Source organism: Podarcis erhardii (assembly GCF_964252035.2).
Source record: "Podarcis erhardii genome assembly, chromosome: 18".
In the NCBI taxonomy this organism is placed as follows: Eukaryota; Metazoa; Chordata; class Lepidosauria; order Squamata; family Lacertidae; genus Podarcis; species Podarcis erhardii.
This window is the reverse complement of record NC_138516.1, coordinates 6,721,124-6,729,952: the sequence shown is the minus strand read 5'-3', so window position 1 is coordinate 6,729,952 and position 8,829 is coordinate 6,721,124. Positions and strand designations below refer to the sequence as shown.

Sequence of the window (8,829 nt, the reverse complement as noted above, 5' to 3'; positions counted from 1 at the left end):
GGTCTGTAATGGTTAAACTTACTGAACCAAACCTATATCTGAAATCTCTAAGGATGATCTATCAGTGGCTTTTACAGCTTTTATTTCTCCATCGGCTTCACTATGGCTTACCATGAATGAACAAGCTTGCTTGTGCCCAAAGAGAAAATTGTGCTTGCTTCGCTCCTCCTGCGACCAACTGTTGATGTCCCATGGTTTCTCTTGCTCCCCAAAAAGACCTAAGTTCTAACCAAAGTTCGGTCTTGGTTTAGCACTCATGCTTTATTTGGGGGACTCAGGTTTAACACGGCATTAGGACTCGGGGAGGAGCACAGCGGGCGTGATTTCTGTCTGGGCACCAGGGCCAAAGTTTGGCTTGCTGTTGCGTGTGAAACAGGCCACAGGCCATATTTGCACATGACTAAAGCCAGGCTAAACCATGGTTAGGCCAGCTAAACCATGGTTTCGTCAACAAACGACAAGCCGTCTCACAGAGAAGCAGAGAAACATGGCTTGTTTCTCCAAAGCTGCTCCTGGTCTTGGGCCTCTGCAAGTAGGGTGTCCATACAAAACATGGATAAACAAGGTTGTTGGGTTTCTATGTAATGCCAATCTCTAGTTTAAAACAAGCCATGGTTCATAAGCCAACAGCAAAACGGCTTCCCATCGTGGTTTATTAACAGAACGCAAAACAAGGTTAGTCTGCTGGGCTGGGTTCATATGTTTAAACCATGACCCACCCAGTGTTATGTGTGCACTGAGGCGATATTGGCTGAATGCTGGAGGGCAGAATAGCAGGTCTTTTGGTCAACACTTGGGGGGTGGATGAGTTTTTTAAAAGCAAAAAGGCACTACAGAATGAACACAGGGGAAAACACGCTAAATGTCCAAGGCAAGCCACACCCAAATTCAGAAACTGAATTCAACTACAGAAAATTTCCCTGGCTGCTATACTTACTGAAGTCGATGTATTTGTATACATAGGTTTAATTATTTGCATTGAAAGCAGTTACCTAGTTTGGGTTTGTTAGTTTGTTCTAGAAAGCATTTTAAGGCCATATTGCCTTAAAACTGGATATAAAAACTGCTGTATTTACAGTATTTTTCGCTCTATAAGACGCACCGGACCCATAAGACGCACCTAGTTTTTGGAGGAGGAAAACAAGAAAAAGAACATCCTGAATCTCAGAAGCCAGAACAACAAGAGCGAAAGCAGCGAAAGCAGCGATCCATCTTGCTGTTCTGGCTTCTGGGATAGCTGCGCAGCCTGCATTCGCTCCGTAAGATGCACATACATTTCCCCTTACTTTTAGGAGGGGAAAAGTGAGTCTTATAGAGCAAAGAATACGGTATATCCAATCTTTCCTCCAAGTAGCTCAACACACTTTGTGTTGTTCTCCCGCATTTTCGCCTCCTGTTAGGTAGGTCAGGCTGAGAGATAGCAGTCACAAAAGGTTACGTAGTGAGCTTCATAGCTGAGTGGAGATTTGAACCCTGGTCTGCCCGATCTAAGTCTGACATTCGAACATCTGCACTGCAGAACCCAGATGTTTCATAGAAGAACAGAACAAGATTTGGTAGGGCTCCTTTATTTCAGAGAAGACTGAATTATACATACAGTGGTGCCCCGCAAGACGAACGCCTCGCAAGACGGAAAACCTGCTAGACGAAAGGGTTTTCCATTTTGGAGGCACTTCGCAAAACGAATTTCCCTATGGGCTTGCTTCGCAAGACGAAAATGTCTTGCGAGTTCCTGCGGGTTTTTTCCCCTTTATTCCCCCTTTTCCTAAGCCGCTAAGCCGCTTATGAGCTGATCCGCTGATAAGCAGCTTAACAGCTGATTGCTAAAAGCTGCTAAACCGCTAATAGCGCTAATCCGCTAAGCTGTCAATGGGCTTGCTTCACAAGACGAAAAAAACGCTATACGAAGAGCCTCATGGAACGGATTAATTTCGTCTTGCGAGGCACCACTGTAGAGGGTAAATAATGAAACTGCTTATTGCCCTTTATTGGGTAGGTGTCTTGAATGTGTGAATGTTTGCAAACTCCAAATGTGCAAGTACAGACTTTCCCTCAAAGGATTCAAACCTATTTCCACGAATGAAGGAAGATAAATCCATTACACCCCTCCAATATTCTGTGGTAGTCAAGACTGAGTGTAAAAGTGCAGGAAAATGTGGCGAGTTTGGGCTTTGATCAAACTTCCTGCGAATCTCGGCTTTAATTTTTAAAAAAAAAAAACAAAACAAAAACGCACATCATTTTTTTTGTGCTTATGGCTGTGAAGAAATACTGTATCGTGCATAGCCAATACCTGCTGAGATTTTGGGGAAGCATGGAAAGGGATCTGAGCAAGATTTTGAGAAATCCAGAAACAGGTAGGGGCAAAACTACTGAACAAAGCAGCTTTCATCTCATGGAGTTATGTAAAATAAAATAAAAATCAGTAGAAAGGGATAGAGCAAATATTCTTCATTGGTATGGTTTATACCAGTTGCAAGAATCTGCTTTTTTGATGCAGATGTTTGGATTACCTTACTATGGATTATTATTTTTTAAAGTGCAGCACATCTTAAGTGTGGTCCAGAAGGGCTCTTATTAAAACTAGTCAAATTCATGGAGGAAAGGTCTTAATTATTATTATTTTTTTTTTAAGTATTTAGCTGTTGTTGTTGTTTAGTCGTTTAGTCGTGTCCGCCTCTTCGTGACCCCCTGGACCAGAGCACGCCAGGCACTCCTGTCCTCCACTGCCTCCCGCAGTTTGGTCAAACTCATGCTGGTAACCTCGAAAACACTATCCAACCATCTCGTCCTCTGTCGCCCCCTTCTCCTTGCGCCCTCCATCTTTCCCAACATCAGGGTCTTCTCCAGGGAGTCTTCTCTTCTCATTAGGTGGCCAAAGTCTTGGAGCCTCAGCTTCAGGATCTGTCCTTCCAGTGAGCACTCAGGGCTGATTTCCTTCAGAATGGAGAGGTTTGATCTTCTTGCAGTCCATGGGACTCTCAAGAGTCTCCTCCAGCACCAGAATTCAAAAGCATCCATTCTTTGGCGATCAGCCTTCTTTATGGTCCAGCTCTCACTTCCCTACATCACTACTGGGAAAACCATAGCTTTAACTATACAAACCTTTGTTGGCAAGGTGATGTCTCTACTTCTCAAGATGCTGTCTAGGCCTGTCATTGCCCTTCTCCCAAGGAGCAAGCGTCTTTTAATTTCGTGACTGCTGTCACCATCTGCAGTGATCATGGAGCCCAAGAAAGTCAAATCTCTCACTGCCTCCATTTCTTCCCCTTCTATTTGCCAGGAGGTGATGGGACCAGTGGCCATGATCTTCGTTTTTTTGATGTTGAGCTTCAGACCATATTTAGCTGTAGTGAAGCTAAATGAAGCTTCCACGTTCAAGTGCAATCTACCTTCAAATACCAGTTGAGGGGGGAGTAGCAGTCCTGCCTGAGGGCTTCCCAGAAGCAGCTGGCTGGCCACTTAACAGAATCGTAGAATTGCAGAGTCCAACCCCCTACAATGCCAGAATCTCAGTATCAGAAAAAGGAAATAAAAATTCTGGATTAGATAAACACTTATTCTAAATAGTTATACATCCTCACCTATTGATTCACTCCGGCCGTATCATAATCAAAACTCACTTTGCGGAGCATTTAAACTTTTTTTGGGGGGGGGGTTGTCCTCACTGTACCAAAAACTGCTACATTTTTGGCACATACAGTATTTTCTTCCCCTGGAAGAGCAAGGCACAGGTTTGTAAAAACCTAGCTTTTCCTTAACCAAATGCTGAATTTGCGCAATTGCGCTTTTTATCCACATTCTCTGATCGGTTTTGAGATATTTTTTTCATCTGGGGTGGGGTGGAATAGGTGGGACTCCAAAAAGGGAATGTAAATTGGATTTTGCTTTGAGCTAAAATTAGTAGATTAAATTATGAAGGGGAAGTGGGGGGGAAGGACACACATTTGCATGAAATTTGCATATGCTGATTTAAATGTATAGCTGTAAATTTAGAAATGTAGAAAGCACGTCGAAGTGCAAGTAGATAAATAGGTACCGCTTCGGCGGGAAGGTAAACGGCGGTTCCGTGCGCTGCTCTGGTTCGCCAGAAGCGGCTTAGTCCTGCTGGCCACATGACCCGGGAGCTGTACGCTGGCTCCCTCGGCCAGTAAAGCGAGATGAGTGCCGCAACCCCAGAGTCGGTCACGACTGGACCTAATGGTCAGGGGTCCCTTTACCTTTATCTAAATTTAGAATAGCTGAAAGAAGTGCAGTCCATCTCACCACGGTGGCAGTGGCGTAGCGTGGGGGTGCAGGGGGGGCCGGCCGCACCGGGCGCAACATCTGGGGGGGCGCGCTCGCCGCCTCCGGAGTCACTGAAGAGTACCCCAGTCCAGGCAGCAGCAAGAAGCTGGCAGCGGCGGCAGGTTAGGGGTTAGGGGCGCAAATTACTGGCCTTGGCCTGGGTTAGGGGGCGCAAATTACTTGCCTTGCCCTGGGTGCTGACAACCCACGCTACGCCGCTGCACGGTGGGGAAGGCTATCACCAAGTTACCTGCATGCGCCACAACTTCAACGCCCCTCATTTCTCCCTTCATAGGACTGTTTATCTTTAAGATAGACTTAGGGCTTTCCCCTTCAAATACTCTATTTAATAAACAGAGAACTGTTCTTTGACAGGTGTTTAAATGGACTGTCACCTGCAAAAATAAGGTTGCCTTTCTTTGAATAGACAAGCATAATGGTACAAATCCATCACTGAAAAATGTAAAAAGGACTATGGAGAATAATAATGGGCAGACTTGATTAAAGAAGCACATTCACACAGTAAAATGTTTTGCATCAAACTGGAATGAAGATACTGTAAGATATTATATTTAAGCACTCAACAATCTGAGCAACGTTTTTCCATGTGTTTAAGGGACAGGAAACAGTTGTTTCATGCTTTCTGTTCCTCCGTACTGACCTAATATCAGAAACATATCTGTTTGCGATGGAGAGGTAAAATCTTCTTTTTTTAGCAATACCACAATGCTGATAAATTAAGGTAGTTATAAAGCGGGTGGCTTTTCAACCACAAGATGTGTTGCTGTGTCACACAGTGGTGAGATCGCAACAGTGTTCACCGATTTGCAAAGGTCAAAATCCAAAACTGATATATGAACGCTAGGATTTCATAATGTTGTTTGTTGCCCCCTCCCTGGCAGAAAGCTGTGCAATCTATTTCTTTCCATTCATCCCTTACATTTGCAAACCACCTTTCTTCCAAAGGGCAAAAATCAGCATGTGCAATTCTCCTCTTCTTCTCTCACTTTCTCCCTCACGACAACCCTGAGAGGTAGGGTTCTGCTGCTGTGCCATAAAATGGAAAATGGTGTACTATTTTTGAGCATACCTCAGTACAATTCCTAACCTCTCATTCCTTCCTCTTGCCTCAAAGACTTTTGCTTACAGGTGTGATGTATATGTCAGAGGAGAGAGAGGGGAAAAAATCAATGTTCGACATATTTACAAATGTAAATACATGTGGGGTTTTTCTTTTTGTATATTCCTTGTAACAGAGCATGCCATTATCAAAGTGAAGTTTCCCGTCATCAAGACCGGGCACAAAACAGCACACACCTACAATTTCCTTGTGTTTAAAAGTGGAGCTCCGCCGTCCGAAAACATTCTTGTAAAACTGCGAGGACGAATTAAGTCCTCCACCCCTGTCCTAATGTGTTTCGTATTTAGGTGATTTAACTCTAGGAAATACAGTTTGCTGTTAACGGCGTGTGGCGGCGGTCATTTTTCTTGCTTTGAAGCCAAGAAAACCTGTGGATATTTCATTAAAAACGCCGAGTCTTCAACAAGAAATATGTCTGTTGTATTTAAAGTCATAAAAAATTGTTTGTTTGTTTTTAAAAAGATCTGCTGTACTTCCCGAGATAGCAGGAGTTTTCGGAACAGCCTTTACCAAAACCAGGCAGGCAAGATGCGATGAAAAATAGTGACTGGGAGCAGAGGGCATGCAAACCATTTGTCCCTTTTGCTCAGGCTGGCAGCAGACGAGAGAGTCTTGCTCACCTCTAACTAGCGATGTCAGAGGTGGAACATGTGCTCTTCCGCTGAACTTCAGTCCTCGTCATCTGAGAGACAGGCATCTTTCCCAGACCCACCTAGAGATGATGGAGGCTTTTTACAACGCCTTGTTGTTGTTTTAAAAAAGTCATTCGAAGTGTTTTAGCTGACCTCCTATCACATTTAGTTTCTGCCCTAGATGGTGAGCCCAGAAATGTGGGTGAGCACTAGCAGGAGGGAACGTCATTTGTTCTTGGCAGTGACTTCCTCTCTCATACGAACCGCCTGACTCCGAGGAACGTGACGGGCGAGTGTGCCGGATAAACTTTGCCACATACCACTGTAACTAAACTATGACTTATAAGTGTGCAGTGCGCAACTGAAAGGGGATTAGCGGCTGCTTTTATGAGAAACGCCAAATGTGCAGGTGGAAAGAGACAAGACGTCCTTGGTGAGACGCACCAGGCTCTGGGTGCCCATTGCTGTGTTTTCCACAAGCACCGATGAAAAATGTGCCAATATTTCTTTCCAAGCTGGGGTGGGAAGAAGAAGAGTCGTGGCCGCTCCATACAGCTGTTTTATCGTAGCTGGCTGCTGCACTATATTCTTGACACCGTAATAGCGCAGGGTGGCTCAGTTGGTTAGAGCATGGTGCTGATGATGCCAAGGTTGCAGGTTCAGTCCCCGTAATATACAGTGGTACCTTGGTTCTCAAACGCCTTGGCACTCAAAAAACTTGGAACCTAAACACTGCAAGCCCAGAAGTGTTCCGGTTTGCTTCTTTTGGAAGCCGAAGTGCTCCGTTTTGAGTGCCACACTTCTGTTTTGAGTGTCTGTTTTTGCTATTTATTTTGTGTTTTTGTGACTCTCTTGTTTTTGTGACTTTGTGGAACCCAGTTCAGCTACTGTTTGACTGTGTGACCGCAATACAGTGGGCCCTCGGGTAATATAACTTTCGGGTTGCGAATGGGGCAAACCCGGAAGTGTATTCTTCTGGGTTTTGCCGTGCACGCATGTGCAGAAGCGCACTGCGCATGTAGAAGCAGCACCTCTGCTTACGAAATTTCCAGGGTGCGCACGGACCCCTGGAATGAATCAAATTCGTATCCGGAGGCTCCACTGTACATTGTTTATTGCTTTCATTTTATGGATCAATGGTCTCGTTAGAGAGTAAAATTCATGTTAAATTGCTGTTTTAGGGGTTGTTTATTTAAAACGTCTGGAACGGATTAATCCATTTTGTATTATTTTCTATGGGAAAGCACACCTTGGCTTTGGAACGCTTTGGTTTTGGAATGGACCTCTGGGGTGGATTAAGTTTGAGAACCAAGGTACCACTGTACTTTTTATAGTCATACTTCATGTTAGAGACGCTTCAGGTTGCGTTTTCTTGGGTTACGGACCGCCGAAACCCGGAAGTACCGGAACGGGTTACTTCCAGGATTCGGTGGTCGTGCATGCGCAGACGCACTGAATCACGCTTTACGCATGTGCAGACGCACAGCTGCAGGTTGCAAACACTGCGGGTTGCATGGATCATGTTCGCAACCTGAGCATCCACTGTATACACTTTTGAGCCCAGCCCCCCACAGTTATAAACTCATGGTGGTATGGATCACATGGAGTCAGGGTCAAAGTACCATCTAACTCAGAAAAGGGGCTTACTGGAGTCTGAAGAATAGCCAAATGCCTTGCTATTTAATAGTGACATTAACAACAACAACAACAACAACAACAACAACAACAACATGAACGGGTGAGATTCACACCGCCCATACTTTAGTGTAGAGCTGGAGAACATGCATGGAGCTCTCTAGCTCTTATCATAGAATCCTAGAATCCTAGAGTTGGAAGAGACGAGAAGGGCCATCGAGTCCAACCCCCTGCCAAGCAGGAAACACCATCAGAGCACTCCTGACATATGGTTGTCAAGCCTCTGCTTAAAGACCTCCAAAGAAGGAGACTCCACCATTCTCCTTGGCAGCAAATTCCACTGTCGAACAGCTCTTACTGTCAGGAAGTTCTTCCTAATGTTTAGGTGGAATCTTCTTTCTTGTAGTTTGGAGCCATTGCTCCGTGTCCGCTTCTCTGGAGCAGCAGAAAACAACCTTTCTCCCTCCTCTATGTGACCTCCTTTTATATATTTGAACATGGCTATCATATCCCCCCTTAACCTCCTCTTCTCCAGGCTAAACATGCCCAGCTCCCTTAGCCGTTCCTCATAAGGCATCGTTTCCAGGCCTTTGACCATTTTGGTTGCCCTCCTCTTTGTAGTCTTCTTAGACTACAAATCCCATCATTCCTGATCATTGGCCATGCTGGCTGAGGCTAATGGGAGCTGGGAGTCCAATATCACCTGGTGTCCCATCACTATCATGTAACTTCCTAAATTATAATCTGTTACTGGAACCTGGGATAGCTCTGTAGGTAGAGCATGAGACTTCATTTCAGGGTTGTGGGTTTGAGCCCCACAAGGGGCAAAAGATTACTGCATTGCAAAGGGTTGGACTAGATTACTCTCGGGGTCCCTTTCCAATTCTACAATTCAATTATTCTAATAAAAATGATGTGGCGTTTATATACCATGAGGAATAAAGAGAGAGGCAACTTGATTGCAGTATGTTAGGGGCTGTGTGATGGATCTTGGAACGTTTCTGTTTAAATAGAAATAATTTGATGGCAATTATTTGAGGCAATTATGGAGCAATCTGAACCCCTGATCTGTGCTGCTGGAGAATGTTTGGCTCTGGCAGAGGTCTTCTTCTGCTGTGCGCTGCCGTGCCTCAC

The 8,829-nt window shown here is 44.8% G+C and overlaps 1 long non-coding RNA gene across 1 annotated transcript; it reads right to left on the bottom strand.

Moving 5' to 3' along the window:
• Positions 1-3,879: 3,879 nt before the first annotated feature.
• Positions 3,880-8,774, bottom strand: LOC309333084. The gene is made up of 3 exons (XR_014152361.1): positions 8,626-8,774; positions 4,915-6,575; positions 3,880-3,967 (listed from the first exon to the last, which is right to left on the bottom strand). It is a non-coding gene; the product is annotated as an uncharacterized lncRNA (long non-coding RNA).
• Between the last annotated feature and the right edge of the window lie 55 nt (positions 8,775-8,829).